Raw genomic sequence first — 25,457 nt, 5'->3', positions numbered from 1 at the left:
CAATTAAAGCTTCAAGGCATAACTGGCTACTCAGATACACCCTAGGGTAGCTGTGAAGGACAGATTTACAGCCATATGCAGCTAATCTATCTGTCTAGTATGGGTTTTGAATCCTAATGCAGCAATGTTACAATGACATATTGGGTGATGGTAGTTTACAAGTGCGATTCTTTACTCACAGCACCAGCACAAGGGGACATTTAGCCACACAGTGGTCACTGTAGGTGCATTAAATGTGTGTACTTCATAACAGTGGATCCAAATTCAGACGTAGCTGCATGCCATAGAGGCAAATGGAGGGTAGACACTGCTGCAAAAAAATAGAGGGCACCATGTATGTAAGAAAAACAATTACGTGATATTGACAGCTAGTGCAATCAAAGGCTCCCCTGCCAGACTCAATGAGGTGCCAATCAACTGAGTGTCTCTGCCTCACGTTGCCGCTGCTGCTGCCTTTCATTTTAGAGTCAGAGGAGATTCTGCCGTGGTGAATCATCAGTCAATAGCTCAGAGCTGATGGTTAATGCTGATTGATGACATTCAACCCCCCCCTCTCCCCAGCATTATCTGCAATAAACAGTGAGGGTGTAAGCTAAAATCAGGAGGGGAAATCAAGAGGAAATAAGCAAGCTAGGTAAAATGATTATTATTGTTATTGTTATTAGCAGTAGTAGTAGTAGTACGAGTAGTAATGGCAATAGTAGTAGTAAAAGTCTTTAACTTAATTATTATTAACATACAACAACATCTAACTTTAAAGCCTCTGTCACCGTGTTTTGATGGCTTTATTGTTTCTCTTTGCAAGAAACTGGTTGCTCATCGAGTATTACTAAAGGTCATTCATGATTGACTCAAGCTATAATTAAAATGATTATTAAAACAAATGATAAAGCACAAGATGCTTTCTCTTCATTGTCCATGAAATAATAACATGATTTATTATGTCATTCAAAGCATGGCATTAGCCAACACAATGTACAGGCACTGAAGAACAATTTAGTACGCACGTGTAATTAAAGTGATTTCTATCAAATGTGGCATTTCTATCACCACAATATTCTGCCTTGCTCTACCCTTCCCTTCACCTGGTGGCCTGCTTATGACCAGAATCCGACGACAAGATCACTTCTCGACAGTGAATACGATCATTTCTGTGGAAGTATCTTAATGTGAATTTATGTGAAACATGGAGATGTTGAGCTGTAATAGACACTTTCTAACCCAGAAATGTCAAGCAGGAGGAGGAACACCGAAACAAAACATAGGTATAATATTGAATTGGCTAGAAGTGTCACCCCTAGAAGGAAAATAACATTATTTTCTCTCCCTCCTTCAGTCTTTGCCTCCACTCTCTCTGTCTGTCTCTACCTCTTGTTATTCTCTCTCTTACATGCTTTCTTTATGCTGTTTGTTTGTTTATTTTTTAGATTTCTTTCGAGGATGGGTTCAGGTGTTCTGCTTTATTATTAAAGCGCACGCTGGATCAGACTGCTTCCTCTGCAAGCTGTCTATACAACAAGGAAAAGGCATTAGGGGATACAGTGTAAAGCACAGACTTTATGTTGGACATCATCCGGTGATGGCTTCCTACTGCAGGGTTTGTAGCATTTCTTTCATTATCTCTCTTCCACTTCTCACCTACACATTAGTGGCTCTTATTTACAATGAGTCAACATATTGAAGCCAGACTTAAAGGACCAGTGTGTAGGATTTAGTTGCGTCTAGCGGCGAGGTTACAGGTTGAAACCAATTGAATACCCTTAGCCTCACCCTCCCCTTCCTACGTAGGAGAACCTATGGTGGCTGGTGTCCCTCTCTCCCGCTCCCTCAGTAGATACAAAGATTCCAAGGTAACAAAAACATAACAATTCTTATTTTCAGGATATCATACACTAATGCAAACATACCTATGAATATTCTATTCTATTTCTGTTAATAGATCCTTCTAAATTGTACACACTGATCCTTCAAGGAAGGCTGGGTGTTAACCATCCATCTCTTTGACAAGGAGAGTAAACTAATTTTCTAATTTGTAAGCATATGACCCCAGTCATTTCCATTCATAATTCATTATGGAAATATAATCAGACATCATACCTCACCTTAGACAACACTAAAAATCCAACTGTGTGCCACAATATTGTATAACAGACCTTTAAACAAACTATCTGCAATACTGAAACAATCTCAACAATGTGTTCAGTGCTTAGAGACTGCGAGTAATATGTCTGGCTTCCATCCCCTTCATTTCAATTACTCTTTGATTCATATAGGTCTTTAAAGAGCAAAGTGGGACGATTCCCATTTAAGTGTTTAACATGCTGCAGCTGGTATTTCTTTCCATTTTCATCTGAAATATTATTTATTTTCACTATTAAATATGTTGAGAGCTTCTCTGGGTTTGGGCTACAGTGTACATCTTAGCCACGAGTAGTGATAAACAGACTGAAAGCTCCCAAAGCCAAGTGGCAAAAGGGGAATAATCATTAAGAAACAGCTTCCTAGAAACACTTTCCTGTCAAAAACAATTATCAAGAACTGAAATGCCATAAGGAACAAATCACAATGATATTCCATATACGACACTTAACTCCCCGTCTATGTCTCGTTCAGACTGCACTTCACAGAGAACACAACAAAGAATTGTAAACTCTGCTGGCAGAAGAAGAAAGGGTATTAATTTTCCAACCTGGAAACTGTAAACTGAAAATACCTGTGAAGTGGATAATTCTGTCTGGGGGAGACATGTATTTTCCCCTTCCTTGTGTCAACACAACTTCTTTTGAGGTGTGCAGCGATGTCTGTATGGACCTGATAACTCTCTTATTCTCAGCAAAGAGTAATTTGCAAAATGCAGACGGCTGTACACAGACTCTCCACATTGTTAATTAAATCATTCTGCCTTTGATGTTTTCTCCAGTTTTAATAGGAAAATAACAAAATTAAATAGGGTGCTGTCTTCCCTCCTTGTGAAATGAACGATCCATGGATGGCGCTTCAATTATTGAAGCTGAAATACTGTAAATAAATTAAATTAACCATAAATACAACTGCATGACGTCCTACTGAAAGCTAGGTATTGTTTTTCTTTAAAGCTGTCAAGGCACGGCATGGGAAAGCAGGCAAATATTATTTGCACCTTATACCTGTTGCCAAATGAACATTGACCATATGGTTTGTATCAGACAAACAAAAGGTGTGTTTAATAAAGTAAATTCTTGTCTTTTCTTGACACATTATTATTTAAAATACTGTACATGAAAGACATTAATCAACAAGGGTTAAAGCATGTTTGACAGTTGAATGTAATCTGTATCATTCCCCAGACAGTCTTCAGTCAAACCCGAAGTCAACATTGACATGTACTCATCCATGTAAGTCAGACCTATGCAGTAAAGCTAATTCAGAATGAAATATGAAAAGTGAAGGGTAGCTGAGCTGAGATGGTGGTTTGGAGCCCGATGATTGTGATTATATTCACCAGAATACACCTGTCAGCCTCTCCTCCCCTACTGCAGCCTGCCTTTTAATTTGATCAATAAAGATGAGTTTCTCTGTATAATGAAATTCACACTCAATCACAAGTTTGTCAGTGGTCACCATGAAAGGTCAAGCAATAAAAGGAGATTTTGTTTCAGGGAAAAATGAGGCTGCCTAATGAGTTTACTCTGCTCTACATGGGGCTGCTGAATAACAGTCTTTCTGAAACGTATGATGCCATCCATTTTGTTTAGTCAATAACTTCCTGGGTCACGGATGTGCTGGGAGTATTACATGATGACCTTTGTTCTAATCAATCCACTAACACTTTGTGTCTAAAGAGTAAAGTCTGCAAATCAGGCGGTGAGAGTGTATTTTTTAAGTAGGGTCAAGCTGATAGCAGAATATAGCCCCTAAGGTGTTAATGGCATGCTGATTATCTGAATGGTTAGTGTTTTTACTCCGACCTCTAATTACTTCCAAGGCTAGTCTTTGAAAAAGCAATTATGAGCTGGGCCAAACTGTACATCTCACTTTAACGGTTCAATACTTTTAGAATTCATTTGTTCTCATTTGCAAAATATTGGCAATGAGAAGATCAAAAAGATAAATAAAAAATCTCACTTTCTCTATATCCAGTACAGTGTGCCTCCATCTCCACTTTCCATTTAAAAATCAAATGCCTATTATAATTCAGCTGTAATTAAATGTACTTAACCCATAGCACATTTACACCTGTAATTGCTCATGTGAATACAGTTCATGTACTTGCAGCATGCGGCAAAACAAGACGTTCTAAAGGTTGTTCTCATGCACACAAAATATTCAGCACTATTATTTACTTGTACCATTAACATGTAATACTTGTGTCACATAAAAACTAATAAATCAGTAATATTAAGCACATCATGTCAAATGAGCACATAAGGATGTGTCAACCAAACTCTTGTGAATTTTTTTTCTTTTATCCACCAGTAGAGGGCATATAGTCTCCCTCAGTGCCTCTTTTCTGTCTTGCTGTACTGAAAAGTTACTTAAGACCTCACTAATGCTGCGGCTAAGCCTCTTGATGTGCTATTCGGCCTGAGGTACCTCTGCAAGGCTCTCTGTTGTAGTGTGTTACCAGCAATACATACACACAGACATACAGAGACCCCACCAACAAGAAATGTGCAATGGCTTTAATGCTCACTTTCCAGAATGTGGAATTTTGTTTCTCTTGTAATCATCCTTGAACAGGCAAGTGCATACAAAAGGAAAAATGATCAGGTTATATATTGTGTGTTATTTTTTACTCACATAGATTTCTTCCTAAGGTGCATTCACTGAGCAGCATGGACCGGTTTTTACATTCGTCAGCCTCACGCTAACAAAGAGGTTCAATGTCATTTAATTAACACACTTCAGTTTGACATAGTAAGAGCTGCCGGTGAGGTCAGATTATTTTAAGCTATTTTGTAAGATTGTGAAGGTGTGAGGCGTCTACTTAAATGATGTGTCCTGCTTCTGTCTAGTCACAGATGTCCAAAAACAATTTGACAGCATGGCCCCACAGACAGGCCCAAGATTAATGATTTGTGACAGCTTCAATGAGCCAGGATATGAACAGTCATCCTGCAGCCATTACATAAGTAGAAACAGCTGTTGTTTCAGCAGAGGCTTTGATTTCTTACTGTACCCGCTCCTCATAGAAGCGTGGCAGGAGAGGGGACCTCCCGTCACATACAAATAGGCTGAACAATATTGTGGAGGCAGCAGGTTTTGTAGAGAGCGAGCGGGTGGCTGCGGCACTGGTTGCAATTTCAACTGAGCTGGATAAAGTAGCATTCTAATGTCCACTCTTCCTTGTAGCCCTCAAATATTGAGACATGAATTAAAACAACTAACTGCATCTATGTTTTTCATATTGATGGCTTTGGATGCTCCTGCCAATGCCTGTTGTGTAATTATAATAGCCTGAATTATGTTTGGCGGTAATTCTGCAGCACAGACTATGTTGTGATTAGCATGGGCATGAATGGAGCTAGATTAAACCCAGTTGGAGAATATAGTGGAGGAACTGCAATTAGACACAACATTATTCCTTTTCTATTTGATTCTGAGAACATTGCCTTGTTCTGCCACAATAGGATTTAGATAGTCCCATTGTAATGAAAGCCTATTTTGAAACCCGGTGAATGTACAGAACATGACAAACCATTTTGTTTCAATAGCACAAAAGACTGGTTTGGCATGTGTTTTCCAGCAATTGGTGTTGCTTGCTATTTCTAAGTCTTTTCTTTTTAGATCACCCCAAAGAGCCATGGACAGCCAAAACAGTCAGGAGATTGCTTTGTACGGAAGGTGCAAATGCCAGGTTGAATCCATCTTTGTTTTAATACTGTATGAACTTTTATTCCGTTATATTGTGATTCAGTAAAGGTACTGCTGTTCAGAATTTTCAGTGAACAAATATTTCATTTAGTGTTTTACAATTAACAACTCATCACACAAAGAGAGCGATTTAAGCCTAAATTAAAATGTTATTTTGCTACATTGTTATGTTCTTCACAAGCTAAATTCCTATTTTCCTGGAAAGCTACATAACCCTTAAAACAATTAATGATTCTTCCCCATTCACCTTTTGTATAATTTTACATCAGGCTTACAAGATGTCAGTGTCTGGGTTTGCATGCACTGTCCTTGCTTAGGATTCAGCAGATGGAACCATAGGATGGAGGTTATCAGCCATCCTATTCCCCTCTGGACTGTAATTCGTTGTCGACAATGTGCTATGGACCCTAAAGGCCTGCCATCTGCTTACTTTCGCTCCTTCCAAAGGTGAGAAATTTCAAACCACCACCTGGGTGATGTTTTAGCCATGCGTGCCACCTACTCACTAATGCCCATGTTCATATTGTGTAAAAATACAATGTTTCTATGCAATAAAAACCCTAAATAGCAAATTTTTTTGCTGTGTAATTAGTGATCAGCAGTGTATAGTGAAGTGATGACAGAAGATTACAGCTTTACAACAAATAATTCAGATTTATGTATTTGTATTTGAGTTTTTTATGAAAAGAAATCACATGCTGATACATATGTAATGTATTTAGAAAAAAACTAGGTTTTTTTTTAGTTGGGGTAAGCATTAATAAACTACCCATATTAATATTGAGATCTCAAAGCCAAATTATGGATTTTGTTACTCACCAGAAAGCTATATGTGCAATTTATTCAGAACAGAGGACTTGAGTTACTTTATACTGTATTCAGACTTTAAACTTTAAACTGCTTTCATGATATGAACTCCTGCCATATCTTTTAAAACTTCAGCAGGAAGGAACTGGCAAGGCCAATGTCTGTGGGTAATGAAAAATACACACAGAGGAAAAGTGTCACTTTAAATTTTTGTTTTTGTCATACACACGCCAGTCTTAATACCAATCTAATATTTAACATTTGATGATGCAGAACAAAATGACTATTTATATGTTTACAAGGGCAGAGCAGGATTGAAATGAAGCAAGTGGCCATATTAACTTGCTCACTCATTCTCTGTTCATTCATAATACGTCTAGTCATTCATGTGCTGCTCCTCCTCTGTGGTCACCGACTTGCTCACAGAGGGAAAATAATTTTCAGGATCTGAACGGATGTCTTGTTGCCTATGGATCATCACTGTGCTCAGAGATTGCGTTTTGACAAGCAAGCCATCCTTAATCCTTAGTCACATCCAGTTGCCAAGTCAATGTGACTAAATTTCATCTCTTTGTGTGCATTTGTGTGAGCACATTTGGGGTTGTGCAGTGGAGTTTACAAACAATATAATAATCTGATCTGTCTGAAAAATGCTGGATCTTGTACAGCACATTCTGTTTCCTTGCAATTCCTTGTAGTTCCCTTGTAGTGATGATTATGATAATTTGATGATAATTATTACCCCAAAAGATTTCCAAGATGAACTGGTTGGGAACACAAAAACACATTTAAAAACAATTTAGGAATATGTGCATATTACAGTTGTTTATTCAGCTGGTGGACTAAATGACCGCATAAAAAAGAAAGAGCATTACTGGAGTTCTTCCAGTATATTTCTGCAATCTCAGCAGTATGGACAAGACACAGAAAATTTCAATAATTCTGAATTTGCTGCCCAGATTTTTAAATAAAGCAATAAGCACCCTTGTAGCACAACTCCCCTCACATCTTTTTGAATTTAAGCAGTTGATTCAAGCTGCCAATTCTGAATACAGCTCATTAAGCAAATAATATATGAGGATGTACTGATCACAACTGTATGTACCGCAAAGAGGGGCATTCCCTGGTGCAATGCCATGCTACTTTTCTTTTTGCTGAGTTTAGCAGATCTAAAATGCGTAGAAAACAGGGAGGTGACTTAACAGATATACTGTGTCCCATGTGTCTCTTTATACTTATATTGAGCTCCTATCCCAAGCTTCCTGCCTAACCCTCTATACATCATCAAATTGATGTGTTGAGGAAGATTTAAGCCTGAGCTCGGAGACAGAAATCTCGTTCCAAGGTCAGGCAGTGGGAGGCAAAGGTCATGGGTCACCTGTCTCCTCACACCTGCCCTTGATGTATCCCCAGCCCAACTCCCTGGGGACCCAAGAGATTCCTATTCTGCTGATGAGTTAAACCTGCTTGAGCCATAGAAATCCACAGGATTTCTATTGGCCGTGTCTGCTACTGTGTAGGACAGCGTTCGTACTACTTAGCTACATCAATCAATATCCACGCAACATGGACACAGCATGTAGCGGCTGATGTAGCCAATGTATGACGTCCGAAGTTTGTCCAGCGAACCAAAGTTCATCCTGCAAAAACTCAAGGCAATTCATCATGAGATAGATTATTCTAGGAGACTTTGACTCTGCATGGGCACATGGATTCCTCAGGAGGCATAATCTCATTACACTAAATCACTCATTCCCTTGATGCATAGATAGAGGGAGTGGTAAACTGTGTTGCCATACAATAAAATTCAGGGTTTCTAAGTATAGTGCATGCAGTCTGTAGAAGCTCTGGACAAGTTATCCTCCGGGCACTCAGAGAAATACTACGCATTAAATGAAGCGGCAAACTTTCTCTTTTTTGAAATGGGGCATTATGTATGCATGTGGGGATGTTTGTTAAAAACCCTTGTCTGCTGTCAGGCTTCACCTCCTTTCCCCTAAGCTCGGAGAAGGAAACGTAAGCTGTTTACAAATACAGTATGACAGGTTGGATACTGCTAACTTAAGTTTTCATGTCAAAACCTGTCAGTGACATTTAACAAGAAGAAAAAGCACGTCAGATCTAAACTGCTTCCAGAAAAAAAGACCAAAGCAGCTGACATGTGGATGAAAATAGCTCTTAACCTGGGATGCACTAAGCACATTTGTTCAGAATGCAACGAGTTTAATTCTATGCATACAATGATACTTTTTGACCCAATTGGATTTGTATTTCTACTCGTCTAATCCCACTGTAATCTTATATTGACTCAGTAAAAGCAAATTTCTTTTGTGTGTGGGTGAATTGAGTACATTACATTGTAGGTGTCCTAGTGTAATTTGGTGCCACAAATACTCGTTTCGCGTCTACCTATAGCAGAATGTATACAGGAAAAATATTGAGTTGGTGAGAAAGGCTTCGGGCTGTTTTGAGTTCAACTGGGAATAGAATTTTTTTCAAGGGCAGTGTGCAATCATGGAGCTGTGTTATCCCCTATGATTGCCAGTCCACTGGCAAAATGCACACACACACACACACACACACACACACACACACACAAACCACACACATGCACGTGGCGAGGCAGTGTGTAAATGCGACTTCACAACATCAACAAAATATTCAGCGGGAAGATCAGAGTGAAGAGACATCAGACACTCAAACCCAGGTGATATTACCATTTCTGTGCATCAGTCTGCCCTTTTCTATGCCCGAGCAGTGCTCCTTGCACTATTGATTAGCTAAGTCTGTTGTCAAGGCAACATGATGGACATATAAAAAATAAAAATTAAGAGGCTTTTAGAGTTACAGGAACTCCTCAATATGATGCTTTAGCAAAACAGGTCACTCTAAAAGCAAACAAAGAGGAGAAGGGGGACAGAAGCAATATTTAGTGCAAAATTTCAAATGAGCCCCTGCAGCTGCCCATGATTTTGACCATTTAAATGGACAGGTAGAATTTTGATGCAAAATATTTTATTTTATGAAATAAAACTTGTCAGGTTAAGCCTCATTCACATCATTCATTTTTGGATTTTTGTGGAAAAAAAGGAACATGAATGTCTCAACAACTTACTATTATTAGTGGGGATGAGTGTAGAACTTTTGCTAATACCAAAGAACACTGCACTGAAATATCAACAATCCCTTACAATTTTTGCCAGAAGCACAGCAGTCCAATTTTCATCTGTGTTATCTGAACCTACTACATGCATATTGCTCAGTTGTGGTCGGATTGATTCCTTTTATTAAGTTACCATTTATCAGATTTTTAATTTTCTTAACTTTGTGATTTGCGTGTGTATATATTTTGCTTTCCTGCAGTGCTTTAGGTGCTTCAGTAATGAAAGGGAAACAACTTCAAAGAGATTAATTCATCAGCTTTGGATAATAATGAAACAATGCGATAGTACATAATTTTCCCCTGCAGTTGCAGCTACTGTATTAGAAATCAGGAATATGTTGTGTCATTTGATTTTATTTTCTCTCCCTCTCTCTCTCCCTTTCTCTCTAGCTATCTTTATTTCTTTATTTTAGTCGCCTTTTATTAGAAAGAAGAATTTGGGGCATGGACAGTATAATGGCTAACAGCCAATGAACTAAACTGTGGTTTTATAGGAAAACCCACCATACAGTAATTGAGCCTGAGATCAGAGGCTGTTGTTCTTCCATCAGCAGTGAAAAGTCAGGGAGCAAGTCAAGGCAGATCACGAACTCAATTGCAGGGAGAAATATTTGTTTTCCACTATAACTTAGAGTAGAAGTCAAGTTTGTTATGCAGGAACTCAGCGAGAAGCTTATCAGGGCAAAGTATATTAGAGAAAGATACAAATGTTCAGCCTGGACTGTGGGTGTAGAATGGCTTCGAGCTTGTTAAAAGGGCCTGGTCAAGTTATGTCGGATTTTAACAGCCATTCGCGCAGATTGACCTCTTCAGAATTCTGAAGGCCCATAAAGCCTGATTCATCACCCCTTTCGCTAGCAGAGGGCACGCACAAGGCAGGGAAAGAGCAGCGCTCAGGTATGCTAAAATCATCCATGATGGAATCTGTCAACTCCACAAATGGCTCCCTTTCGCCCTGCTGCCTTGTGTGTTTTATCAGCTGAAGGAGTCGATGACAGAAAGTCTATTGAACTCTGACTGTCTCTCCATACAAATGATTTCTTTCCGTTGAGCAACGTTTGTGTAAGGACAGAGCTTGATTATCAGTCAAATTTGGGTCTGGCTTGACATTAAGAGTACAAACTAAGGCGGGGATACTTGTCAAAAGGCTCAGCCCCCTTGTTAACTGGAAGCATCCTTGTTTACCTCATATCAGCTCTTCTTTTTCACCTACCTTCTAGTAATCGTAATTATATTGGGAAATTCTATTTGTTGCAAGGCTGCTGACAACCCTTGAGAATGGAAAAATACAATTTAATAATTTGCTGCTGCCAACACATCTTCAAGCACAGCAGGATTTGGGGGCAGAAAACAACGGGTGGGCTTTAGCAGCATTATGAATGCTATTGGATCATTTTTTGAGTGACAGATAACAAGCTCTGAGGCACAATGAAGTTTTCCCCAGATGGATATAGAATGCTTTATGCCAGTTAACAGACCTGTTTATTCTTGTCACAGCATTATCTCCTGACTGTAAATGTGGAAATAAGATTGATTGACAGAGTGAATGAATTCATTCAATGTCTATTGATACCTTTCAAAACACTTTATTCATTGGTTTTGGTTAATCAATAACTGAGCTTGGCACATGTTTTTAAATATGTATGAAATATTAATCATTCATTCTATCTCTTAAAAGCTGTTCTGTTTTCTTCCCAGATTTCTTACCCTGCAGATGCTCTGATATCTATTGCAAGTATTTATGCTGTTGATAACAAGGAAAATGTCATGGCCGCCCCGCCCTTGCCCCCCCTCCCTGTGTGTCTGAGGTGCGGCCTCCATTCTCCTCACCTGCTGCCTGCTGTCTCACCTGCCTCAATCATTCATCATGCCTCAGTCTTCAAGAACCCCGGTCTTCCTCCCATTCATCGCCAGATTGTTTCAGCCTATGCGGTGGTAACTCCGTGGCTCCTCTCAGTATTGAGTTAGGCAACTTCAAGCTCTCTTGTGTTATCCCTGTGCGTGTCCCCTTGTCTAACCGTTTCTCTCCCGTGCCCCAGGGTCCCTTGTGCAGTTTGGCTTCCTGTGTCCGCTCTCCTGTGCCTCTGTGCTCCGGTCTCTTCCGCCATCTCACCCACCCGTTCCTGCTGTGGCCGCCCCTCATCCCCCCCTGTGTGTGTGTGTGTGCATGGAATAAAACCCCCTTTAAACCTTCCATACTGTCTGGGTGTCTGCTCCTGGGTCCAGTCCTAACACCAGCCCTGTCAGAACAATCTGGCCAGCATGGACCCAGCGGACCCAGACTCCGTCCAGCGCACTGGCCTACCAGGGACAACGAGTGGGCCAACACGAGAAGGTCCTCACGGGATCGTGGCAGCCATCCAAGACCTCGCTGTAGTGTGGCCGCCCTTGGATCCAAGCTCGATCAGGTCTCCACTCCTCCCACAGCTCCTACCACCGCCACTGAAGCAGCTACTCCCTCTGCCTCCCCAGCCATGCCGCAGCAGCCTCTCCTCCCCCCCCGCCCGGGAACCACACGTCCTACACCTGAACGGTATGCTGGGGATTTGGGGGCTTGTGGGCGGTTTCTGCTTCAGTGCTCACTAGTTTTCCAACAACAGCCGTTGACCTACAGTTCTGATAGCACCCGAGTGGCTTTGTGATTAGCTTATTGTCAGGGAAAGCAGCTCAGTGGGCAACCGCCCTGTGGGAGAAGCACTCCCCTATTTGTGAAACCTTCCAGCGATTTTCTGACGAATTAAGAAAAGTTTTGATCATCCAGTGCGAGGCAGAGAGGCAGCTAAACGCTTACTGAATCTTCGTCAGGGGTCAGGTTCAGTAGCTGAGTTCTCAGTCGAGTTTAGAGTTTTAGCGGCAGAGAGTGGTTGGGATGAAGAGGCGTTGCAGACTGTTTTCGTGCATGGGCTGTCGGAGGTTATGAAGGACGAGTTAGCGGCTAGGGATAGCGCTGCTAGCCTTGACGAGCTAATCTCACTAGCGATTAGGCTTGACAATCGTCTTCGTGAGAGACGGCGTGAGAAGTGGGGCGCTCACAAGCCTCTCCTTTCCATGCCTTACCCAGAGCCACCATCTCAGTAGATCCCCAGTTAGCAGCCCCATGCAAACGCCCCTCGAGCCAGGTACCCCCCGAGCCCGTAGAAGAGCCTATGCAATTGGGTCGCACCCGCCTCACTCAGGCAGAACGCCAACGCCGGATGAGGTCCGGGTTATGCATTTATTGTGGCCAGCACGGTCACTTCTTGGCTGCCTGCCCCCAGCTGCCAAAGAAAGAACGGAGAATGGTGTTGCTCCTGTGAGCCAAGTCCCCGCTTCCTCCTCTGCCCCTCTTAGTCGCTTGCAATTAAAAGCATCCCTTCACTGGCAGTTAAATTCCATTCCCCTCACAGCACTAGTCGACTCAGGTGCCGAGGAGAGTTTCATTGACTCGGCATTCGTGCTTCAGGCAAACATTCCCACTATCAAACTCCCTGACAACCAACCCGTTAACGCCTTAGACGGGAAACATTTAGCCAACATTACTCGGCAAACCGTTCCCCTCACACTTATCCTTTCTGGTAATCACCGTGAGGAGATTAGCTTACTGGTTATTTCATCACCCAACACTCCTGTTGTATTAGGTTACCCCTGGCTAAAACTCCACAATCCCCAATTCGACTGGTCTACTGGCTCACTCATTAGCTGGAGTGCTCACTGTCATTCACATTGTCTCCAGTCCGCTAGTGTAACACATCCCACTGTTCCCAAACCTCCCGAGCCCCCTGATCTATCTGCCGTCCCTGTAGAATACCACAACCTAGGGAGGTTTTTAGTAAACATCGTGCCGTCTCATTACCTCCTCATAGGCCATATGATTGCGCAATAGAGCTGCTCCCTGGTTCCACTCTGCCGTCTAGTCGCCTGTATAACCTTTCCAGACCTGAGCGCAAGCCATGGAGAAATATATATAGGTGACTCACTAGCGGCAGGGCTTATTCGACCCTCTTCGTCTCCGGTAGGGGCAGGTTTCTTTTGTAACAAAGAAAGACCAGTCCCTCCGCCCTTGCATTGATTATCGAGGGCTTAATGACATCACCATTAAGAATAAGTACCCTCTCCCTCTCATTGACCCGGCATTTGAACCCCTTCATAAGGCTAAAGTGTTCTCGAAATTAGACCTCCGGAACGCATACCATCTAGTCAGGATCAGAGAGGGAGATGAGTGGAAGACTGCCTTTAACACCCCTTTAGGCCACTTCGAATATTTGGTGATGCCCTTTGGATTGACCAATGCGCCAGCTGTGTTCCAGGCCATGGTCAATGATGTGCTGAGAGACATGCTGAACAGGTTCCTGTTCGTCTATTTAGATGACATACTCATCTTTTCGCAGTCCCAGGAGGAACATGTTCAGCATGTCCGGCAGGTACTCCAGAGACTCCTGGAGAACAAGCTTACGTGAAAGCCGAGAAATGCGAGTTCAATGTGACATCCGTGTCTTTTCTGGGGTTTATTATTGAGCGGGGGCAGGTTAAGGCTGACCCAGCCAAGATTCAGGCCGTGGCTGATTGGCCGAGACCCACCACTCGCAAACAGTTGCAGCGCTTCTTGGGGTTTGCTAACTTTTACCGCCGCTTTATTAGGAATTATAGTAAGGTAGCAGCCCCCTGACTAAGCTCACCTCGGTGAAAGCACCGTTCACTTGGTCCCCTGAAGCAGAAACAGCCTTTCTAGCCCTGAAGGAACTGTTTACTTCTGCCCCTGTGCTCCGGCATCCTGACCCCTCCCTCCAGTTCGTGGTGGAGGTGGATGCCTCTGACACTGGCATTGGGGCAGTACTCTCCCAGCGATCCCCCAAGGACCAGAAGCTGCACCCCTGTGCCTTCCTCTCCAGACGCCTGTCCCCAGCGGAGAGGAACTATGACGTTGGGAACAGAGAGCTGCTGGCGGTGGTGGTAGCCCTTCAGGAGTGGAGGCATTGGTTGGAGGCGCTGCTCTCCCATTCATCGTGTGGACGGACCACAAGAACCTGGCGTACCTCCGCTCAGCCAAGAGGCTCAACTCCCGTCAGGCCCGGTGGGCTTTGTTCCTTGACCGTTTTGTTTTCACCCTCACCTACCGACCTGGGTCCCGCAATGCCAAGCCAGATGCCCTATCACGCCAAGCCGACCCCGAGACGCCGGGGACTGAACCAGAGACCATCCTCCCGGCTTCTTGTGTGGTGGCTGCAGTGAACTGGCGGATAGAGGCTCTGGTGAAGCAAGCACAACGCTCACAACCCGACCCAGGTAACGGCCCCCTAACCGACTCTTTGTTCCAGACTCAACCAGGTCCCAGGTCCTCCAGTGGGCTCACTCTTCCAGGATCTCTTGCCATCCTGGTTACCAGCGAACACTGGATTTCCTACGGCGGAAGTTTTGGTGGCCATCCATGGCGAGAGCACGAGAGCCTTTGTAGCCGCCTGTTCTGTCTGTGCCCGCGGAAATCCTCCCACCAGCTGCCAGCTGGACAATTACACCCCTTGCCCGTTCCAAGTCGCCCCTGGTCCCATATCGCCCTGGACTTTGTTACTGGACTGCCTACCTCTGAAGGTAATGACACCATTCTCACTATTGTTGACCGTTTTTCTAAGTCTGTCCATTTCGTGCCTCTGCCCAAGCTCCCCTCGTCCCTAGAGACTGCCAAACTCCTGGTCACCCATGTGTTCCGCCTACATGGAATCCCTCAAGACCTAGTTTCAGACCGTGGTCCACAATTCGCCTCCCAGGTTTGGCGAGCCTTCTGCCAGGCCTTGGGCGCTTCTGTCAGTCTATCCTCAGGTTACCACCCACAATCCAACGGCCAGACAGAACGGGCTAACCAGCAACTGGAGGCTGCCTTGCGCTGCGTCGCCGCCCGACATCCGGTCTCCTGGTGCACATTTCTTCCGTGGATCGAATATGCTCACAACTCCCTCACCTGCGCTGCCACAGGTATGTCCCCATTCATGGCAGCTTATGGTTTTCAACCTCCATTGTTCCCATCTCAGGAAGGGGAGGTGGCGGTCCCGTCAGTACAGGACCACCTGCGCCGCTGTCGCCGGTTTGGACTGAGGCTCGTGCAGCCCTGCTACGGACAGCGGCTAGAAACCAACGCCTGGCGGACCGCCACCGACTCCCTGCCCCCGATTACACACCTGGTCAGAAGGTATGGCTGTCTTCTCGAGACCTGCCATTGCAGGTAGAGTCTCGAAAGCTGGCTCCACGATTTATTGGACCTTTGAAGTGGACAAAATCATCAATCCTGTGGCGGTGAGGTTAAAACTCCCTCCGTCACTACATGTGCATCCTGTGTTTCACGTATCTCTCCTGAAGCCTGTCTCCTCCAGCCCTCTGTGCCCTCCGGCCGACCCCCTCCGCCCCCGGCTCATTGACACCACCCAGCCTACACAGTTCGCCAGATCCTGGACGTCCGACGGCGGGGCCGGGGTTTCCAGTACCTGGTGGACTGGGAAGGGTACGGGCCGGAGGAGCGTTCTTGGGTTCCCCGGCACTTCATCCTGGATTCCTCCCTTCTTCGGACTTCTACCGATCCCATCCTGACAAGCCCGGTAGGCCGCCAGGAGGCGTCCGTTGAGGGGGGGTACTGTCATGGCTCTGCTCCCCTCCTGCTCCCTTTGCTCCTCCCCCCTTCCCTGTGTGTCTGAGGGTGCGGCCTCCATTCTCCTCACCTGCTGCCTGCTGTCTCACCTGCTCTCAATCATTCATCATGCCTCAGTCTTCAAGAACCCCGGTCTTCCTCCCATTCATCGCCAGATTGTTTCAGCCTATGCGGTGGTAACTCTCGTGGCTCCTCTCAGTATTGAGTTAGGCAACTTCAAGCTCTCTTGTGTTATCCCTGTGCGTGTCCCCTTGTCTAACCGTTTCTCTCCCGTGCCCCAGGGTCCCTTGTGCAGTTTGGCTTCCTGTGTCCGCTCTCCTGTGCCTCTGTGTCTCCGGTCTCTTCCGCCATCTCACCCACCCGTTCCTGCTGTGGCCGCCCCTCATCCCCCCCTGTGTGTGTGTGTGTGCATGGAATAAAACCCCCTTTAAACCTTCCATACTGTCTGGGTGTCTGCTCCTGGGTCCAGTCCTAACACCAGCCCTGTCAGAAAAAAACTCAAAAGGTAGAGAGTAGCCTAAGGATTTATTTTTCTTTTTTCTCCTTGTGTTGCTGTGGTGGAAAATAGAGTGTTGGATTTGGGCATACTGAGTGCTAGGCTGCCTCCTTACATTTTGTTTCCCTCCACTAGTCCAATTTCATATTGATGAGCTCTGCAGCAATTCAAATTGCATGTCTTCTTTAAACATTTAACTAGCAAAGAGCAATCACACTCTTTGCTCAAATCCACGGTTGAAAAATGCAAATGCTATTGCTGTGAGAGGAAAAGAAAGAAGAAGTTCAGATTTCTTCCAGCTAATGGCTTTGTCTTGTAGGTATGACCTGGACACAGTAGATTGAAAACTGCACCCACTCTGCATGATGGATGCTTTGTAGTTCAGCTTCCACCGAGGATCAATAGTAATACTGAATTATAATTTCAGTCCAAAAATTGCGACCTGCTCACAAGGATTTGCCATGCTGCATATGTGTTGCTCAATGGATGACAACTGCTTGAAACAATAAAGTAGGATGCCTCTCTGATATTTGCAGTGAAGTCCATAGAGAGATCACTGATGCTTTAACAAAAAGAGCCCTTTCCTGTACCCTAGTTCAATTCTGGGTCTCCTTTTCCAAACTGGAGTTTATATGAATTCTTTAAGAAAATCAGCATCAACACCAGTATGATATTGCTATGTTATTCCCTCATCATTAATAAAAAACAAATCAAGAACAAAAGATTCTCTCTGTATTATTCTGAGGACAACTTTTGCTCAGTCCTTATGAAATACATCTATGTGACAACAATGTGCCAAGGCTGAATGTGTCAGATGGGAAAACAATATATGTCAAAGCTACAGTGACGCTCACAATATTTTTGATTACTTCGTTTGAATGACAGCTGTATTTTTGTGAATCCCACGAAAGGAAGTAAATTGGTGAAAAAACTAAATTGCTAAGGTGTAGTTTTTTCAACCCTGGCTTTTATAATGCTCATTCTGGAAGCTCCCAAGGAAGCTGCTTAAAAATGATAATCCAGGAGAGGAAAAGAGAATCTCCACAGACCTGCCTCAAGCCTGCTTTCAACCCTGTTAAGAAATATTATGCAGCCTTGCAAAGAAACCTAAACTCCAGCCTTAAACTCTGCTGCCTGCATGCCTTCCCCTGGCCTCATCCTCCCTCTCTGGCTAGAAAATCTCAGAGCACCTGTCAAATAACTAACTGATAATGAATGATTTGTCTTTGACAGATTTACAAATATACAAAGTGCATGATCAAACATTCCAGTTACATATTTTTCTATTTTGAATTTGATGTAATTGATCATTTTTGGGGTTTTTATTTTTCCAGTAATCCAATGCAGCAATGAGGCACTCACAGTCCCCCAGTCCCCCATTTTGGGAACATACTTTATTACCCTCAGCTTTCTAGGCAAAATTGACTTCTTTCAGTTAGTTTTTACAATGATTTACAAGATCAGCAGAATGCCTAAAGGTTGTTCTGGTCCTCGATGTACCTCCAACAAGGTGAAAAATACAGATCTTAGGATTCTCACACTACAAAACTAAATCCCAAAACAGGGCTGCTTAGAAGACTGCTCTGCCAGGCTTTAAGCTATATACGTGGCTGCCTCGGGCAAACTGTGGGACTTCGCTTCATTACATGTAACACCTCATACCAGGTCAGACAGCATTGCAAATTAGTGCTTTATTTTTGGGTGTTTTTACTGTTTAAAAAGTCTACTGCTCTTCCCTCATTGTAACAGTATGCTTAATTCAGAAGTCAACCTTCCTCCTAGCTGTTTTGAACAAGAGTGATTAAAGTACATTGGCAAAGTTAGCCGTCCTCTGTTTAGTTATAACTGATATGTCATCACTGAACTGTAGCTAAATGTTACTGGCTCCAGCAGTCATATTTACTGTTTATATTATGCATTTACTTTTAAACAACAGTATCTGATAACAATAAATTATGTAGAGATTCAATCAGGTATGACTAAATGTTACTATATAACATCCCTGCCCATCAGGTGGCCTTGTTTACCCAGCATGCATTCCTCTGACAGGGTGAAGGCAGACAGTAAGGACCCTCAGAGTTCAAACTGTGAGTATAAACTCTACCTGGAGGCTTGTTTTGTAGATTCTAAAACTTTAATGAATACAGTAAAATTGCAATATGTATTTGATTTGTTTTAAGTTACACTCTATGGGCATGGACAGCCAGTGCCATCCAAACAGGGAGTGCAGCTTATGCACTGTCCAGCTCCATATGGTCTGTGATATTTTGTGGAATTACTGGATCAGTATGAGCCCTTGGTTTAAACTCAGTGCTTTGTCAATATCCATCATGGCTGAATTTTTTATAGCACTTGCAGTGTTCAACGAGTCCTTTAAAGACGGTCTCTCTTGTGGCATATATGTCAATTTGTCTTGTGATTTATTTGTTGGCTAACTGAGCTGGTATCACCTAACTCATTCAGGTAGACAGCATGTGCATGTGTGTGTGTTTGTGTGAGTCACGAAGAGAGACAATGAACGAGTGAGGGAGGCAGACTATGCAATGCAATCATATTTGGCCTGCATCCACTCACACTGTAATGGGAAAAGCAGCGTGCAAGCATAACTCTCATGAGAAAACAGGGAAAGATGAGAAAATAAGTGGGTCAAGCACAAGGCGTGAGGGGTAGGACTGGCGAAGAGGACCCCACTGAAATCAATGCAGTTCTCAAGATTTGCTTTGGTTTGATATCGAACACCAGAAAAGTGTACTGTGGTGGTAAATGACGGGCTAAAAGCTGGAGGTGCCCTATCTGAGTTTGATTATATCATTCCCAAGGCATTCTTCGTCATCAGATCTTGTGAGATAAGTATCATAATAGTTGTGTATTTTTGCTGTTACAGTAAATGCAACCCAAATTGTCGGCCATTATAACACTTGTCTCCCAAGATAGAAGGAAAGATACATCACTGGTGTTCTGGTGTTAAAGAAGCTAATTGTTCTGTCAATCCCTGAGCAAATGCAAGCTGGCCTTCACAGCAATTACCGGAGATATTATAATAATGACAGTAAACAAACAGCACAAAAACCAATATTATTTTAAATTTTTAGTCTGACCTCCATTTATTGTCAGTTTTACATTCTGATTGTACTGATTTGTAAACTGATTATAAACAATCCAGTACAAATACAGACAGTTAGGAAATTAAACCACACATTCATTTATGTGTAAATGAGCAGAGGATCTCAAAATTACAACAGGCCTTCAACAAAAGCTTTTTTAACCCAGACAATGATTTATCTGATTAACACGGTATAATATTCTGGTGGGTCACACTCATCTAATTTTATTTCTAATGTTACCTGGTAGTTTCCTGGAAAAATAGGTGGACAGAGACAATAATCTTAACAAAGTGTTCTCACTCTGTAAGTTTAAGAAAGAGATCTTGAAGTAGTTTTAACTGGATGTTTTGTTAAATATGTTATTCTAATTCTTCTACTCTCAATATTTATATAAATTAAACCCATGCTTTCCTATCCTATCAAAACAGGAATTTCCTAGTGCTTTGTCCTTACACAACTTTAAAGGTCCAGTGAGTAACATTTAGAATGATCTACTGAGAGATATTGAATACAATATATAGGTATGTTTTCATTAGCATATAATCACCTGAAAATAAGAATCACTTTGTTTTTCTTACTTTAGAATAAACCATTTTTATCTACAGAGGGAGTGGGTCCTCTTCTACGGAGGCCCTCCATGTTGAACTGCCATGTTTCCACAGTAGCCCACAACAGACAAACCAAACACTAGCTCTAGATAGGGCTTTTTGTGTGTTTCATTCCCTAGATGCTAGATGCCACTAAATCCTACACACTGGGCCTTCAAATCAAAATACGTCTGAATCCCATCAGGTCTTCAGACGTATGTAGATGAGACTGTTATTGTGCAGACAGGGCTAAATTAAATCATAACACATTAAAATTAATTATAAACAGTTTTTTTTCTAAATTACTGTGAAGGTCTGATAATTGCTTTAAATCTTCCAAACTACACTCATCTATAAATGTTTCCATAACCTGGCTGCTGACGTTCTTAGTGACATGCTGAAACCTTTTTGGGCTTTTGGCTCAATTACCAGGGGCGCTGCTGTGGGAAATTGCAAAGTGCTCTGTCACAAAACCTCCTTTAGACAGACAGCTTTTTTTTCTATAAAGGGGATCAACATATGGAATCCCTTACACACACAACACAAAATTGACCATAATTGGGACCACTTTAAATACAAAATGGAACACTTTCTGAAGAGCGACCAGCCATGATGGAATCATAGGTGACCTCGACTCTGTCTGCCGCATCTCTCTTTGTCTCTCGCTTTCTTTCTTTCTCCAACTCCACTGCACTCTGTAAATGTTATATATTTGTTTTAAGTTGTTTATGTTACAAATATTGTATTGTAGATTCTATTATAAATATAAACATTTAATGTTTATTTTAATTTAAATATAGGTGCACAAAGTATAAGGGGAATCATACTACATAGAGTTTCAGTTACTGTTAACTGTTCATATAAACTGAAGTCATTTTTAATTCATTGCTTATTCAATATTTCCTGCCACCAGGCACAAAATTTAACCATCAACACTCGTTTTTTCACTTCAGCTTCTACAAAATTGAAGCAAATTAAAAAATAATAGAAACATAATAGAACTTTTTCACAGTCCTCGGGGGAGAATTCAACCCTTCAATGTCATATCTACTTACATAGTGTATCGATATGATTTTGATAAGCGCTTTAATGTGATTTAAAACACCATGGATCTGGATCGGGGGGGGGGATCCCATTTACAAATTGTGTCCTCGTTTGTTAGTGGAACGGCACCTCAATTACCCAGTGAGCAGGTTTTTATTTATTCATGCAGACAAAGTCACGTATTCATGAGGATTAACCCAAAACTCGCTCATAGACTGGCAGGCACAGATTGCATATTTTACCATATGAGGAATAGCTGACACGTTTACCCTCAGAAGATTGAGAGAAAGCAAGATGAGAGAAGGAGGAATGGCTGAGTGAGCTTTTGGGTCACTGCATGGTCAGTTTCACTAACTTTATTCTCGTTTGTGTTTTCAGGAATATATAAGAGGGTATTATGTATAATATGTGTGCAGTGAAGAGTGCTGTTGTTTGGAGTGAGAGAGCAAAGCCAATATAGCAGAACATAGGTAGTGTAACACTTTGTATTTGTAACCCTACTTTATGTTCCCCCCCTGGAATTTGGGCATTGTATCTAAAACTGTTTGAAAGGAAATATTGTCTGAACAAATCCAAAAACAACATCCACGTTCACAAACAAGCTTAGAAAGAAAACAGACAATATATGCATCAATTCCCATAACAAAAAAAGTCATACAGTGTTACACTGAACACCAACAAAATACATTCCCCTCAGATAAAATGTACTCTCCACGGAAAATATCAAATCATCCTAATAGCCAAACTTCTCTTCAGAAATTGTTAGGGAAATCCTCTGTCCCTTGTCATATTACCCACATTTATCAGGATGCAGCATAGCCATTACGTCTGGGGGTTTATCAAATTATCTGCTTGCAGAATGGCCGAAAAGGGACACATTACAACCAGCCGACTTTGTCTGAGCTGCTGCAAAGCAATATTCCGGGATGCTGCAGCAACCAAAAGCAAATTATGGTGAACATAACGCAGAGTTCAGTGGAGCGTTAACAGAATGGATGGCCCTATCCTGATTTTCTATCTGTTGGGACAGATGTCCCTAAGTCCCTGTGACTCGTGAGGTGGACGGCCCTGTAAGCGATGGCAGATGCTCCAAAGGTAAGACAGATGGATTTTGCCAGGGTTCTGTAAAAGTATGCACATTTTTCACTTTTGGAAAAATTAATATTAATCATTTGCAACACAACAATGATAATTATAATACCCAGCTGGAAATGACAAAAGAAGAACAAAAAACTCAAGATCCTTAAGATTTTAACTGTATAACTACAGCTTTAGAATATACAGTATATTTCAAGGTATTTTATGGGAACACAAATCTTTAATAACTTGAGGCTGTAAGACTTATTTGCCTTCTCGACCTTGAAAGCAAAACATGTTATTCAACACTGAAGACAGTCCAGAAAACTGCAGTATAGCGAGACTGTTTGTACCCAATGTATGGTTTCTTTTGTCATAAACCATGGAGACAAAGCACGCTAAAAGTAAGTCTGCTGCTCTGTGCAATCAATGAAAAAATACAACATAGGAAAAAGGCATGCATTCACTGTTTATGATGTGTGTGGTTGTTTTTCTGCCCGCAGTCGTCTGCAGCGTGAGTGGTGGACGTGGGGGTGTATAAGTATATTAAAGCAAATGAGCGCCTGCTTGAGAGCACACAGGCTTGTCTCTGCTGCACATGTGATTATGTATGTATGCATGCCTGTTATATTCAAATCCTGGCAGCTGCTGACAAGTAGCCCAAATCCAGTATTTCACAAACACCATGCCTTCTAATGCACTGTGATATTGAGCTCTTATTGTTGGGTAATTGCACTGATGGAGAAAAAAAGAGAACAATACTTCATTCAACACAATCTGTGGTAAACTGAAATCAATGAGGCTGAATAGTGTATTAAAATTTGATCGGATCACTGACGACCAACAATGACAACAAACGTGGAACAGGACTCCTTTTTTTTTAACAGACAAAGCCTCTCAGTGGTTTAAATGTTGTTCAGTGTGGCAAGGATAATGGCAGCATATTGATCCTTTTGAATTTTATTTTGAAACCACAACTTTTTTTAGCGCATTGCATTCATTTTGAAAAGAAGCAGTGACACTATGTGAGTTGACTTCTGAGTTTTGGCCCCGTGTTGGGCTGCTGTGTTTATGTTTGATCTCTTGCAGCAGGAGAACCACGCTGAAGAAGGATCAGCGAGTGGAGGCTTTCAAAGACCCTTAGGTTGTCAATGGTAGTGTTTTGTGCTCGAGATTTCTGATCTTAACTGTAGTTGAACAACGTGGGAGGTTTGCTCAGCTAGATGCAGATCAAGGTGCATGTGTATGTGTGTTCTTTTTGTATGGCTGGTGTGCAAAGTTTCTGCATGCACTGTGCATCTGTGAAAATAATGGTGATTAATCAAGTAAGCAAATACCTAATAGGATTTTTTACATTTTTATGGAACAAGAACAGATATACAGTAGAGGGGAGAAAACTAGGTCAGGATTTAAGCTTTAAGTATGATGAAGTTGGACTTTTAAAAGGAACATTACATTACCATCACTTTCCCTTTTATTCTCTACAGATTCATTAAAATTAACAAGTAGTAGTGTTTCTTTTTAGGGAACACAAACACTGTATATGTGTGATCCGCAAGTTCTGTTTTAGGTGATACTGTGCATACTGAACAAGATTAAAATTGTCACCAAATCTTTTCCAGTGTTTTCTTAATGGCTTCTTCTTCCTTTTACTCTTTATCTCTACTTTCCTTGAACATTTGTGCTTTTCCTCTATTATATGTCTAGAAAGACATAATAACAATAAAAGGTTTAACAAAGCTTCAAGAAAATCAAATTCATTCAGTTGCTTAGGGATTACTCCAGCCACACATTCAACATGTATAAGAAGTTAAGGTGCAAGAGAAGGTTTTCTATGGCTTGTTATACGGACCTGTATTCCCTCAATCATCCTTTATACCACATGGAATAGAAGCCAGCATGAGACCCCATGGCACCTCTATCCACACCACCATGTGTTGCATTAAGGGTGTATTATGGCATGGACCAGTGACTCCCAGATGCGACAGCAGGGCTGATCATCAATTATTATACCTCAGTGGATCAAAATGAGCATATCTGCTCATTTCAACATCCCCTGTGCTGGCCTGTGGCTACTGAGCGACGGCTTAGTGCACCTCCAATCCCCCCATCCACCATCCCCTCTGCACCTGCGAGCTCAGCGACACCAGCCGGAGCCCTCGCCGAGGCAGTGGGACATGCCTCGAGACAACATCTGCCTCCCCCTGGTGACCTGCCGAGTTAAGCCAACTGCAGAATCAAGGGCATGCTCGTAGAGGTCCCTGATTTTATCATAACAAAGACTTTGCCGCTGCTGCTGCCTGTAACTGGCTTCAGGAGACGTTCCAGTCTATTTTCTGCTAGCACTGTGAACTCCCTCTGTCTAAGGCTGTCTTTCTTTCACTCTCTTGCCATTCTATCAAAAATGAACACCAAGGGATACAGCCAAAGAATCCAGATTTATGTCTGTGAAGACTGGCAGCCACCACTGTTAAAAATATATTTTTGATTTTGAAAAGAGTAAATATTTTTTGTTTCCAGGTCAAAAAAAGAAGGTACATGCGTTTTTCTCGGGTTTTTACCACAGAACATTATTATGTTATGTTATGTCAGCATGTATTATTATAAATCCATTAATGGTACAGAAAAAAAAAGTTCCCACTAACTATTGGAAATATGCAATTAGATTTTGTTCTTACAATTAATGCTGCATATTCACAATCAGTCCTGTGAG

The 25,457-nt window shown here is 42.3% G+C and overlaps 1 protein-coding gene and 1 long non-coding RNA gene across 2 annotated transcripts in view; one reads left to right on the top strand and one right to left on the bottom strand.

Annotated features, from left to right (window-relative positions):
• Window positions 1–25,457, bottom strand: part of pcdh11 (protocadherin 11) — a 130,792-nt gene that overhangs the window by 15,333 nt on the left and 90,002 nt on the right. The window lies entirely within an intron of this gene.
• Window positions 15,302–15,648, top strand: LOC127374352 (uncharacterized). The gene is made up of 2 exons (XR_007887025.1): window positions 15,302–15,388; window positions 15,565–15,648. It is a non-coding gene; the product is annotated as an uncharacterized LOC127374352 (long non-coding RNA).

The sequence above is a fragment of the Dicentrarchus labrax genome, unplaced genomic scaffold (assembly GCF_905237075.1).
Source record: "Dicentrarchus labrax unplaced genomic scaffold, dlabrax2021, whole genome shotgun sequence".
Classification (NCBI taxonomy): domain Eukaryota; kingdom Metazoa; phylum Chordata; class Actinopteri; family Moronidae; genus Dicentrarchus; species Dicentrarchus labrax.
This window is presented reverse-complemented; position numbering and strand designations above follow the sequence as displayed.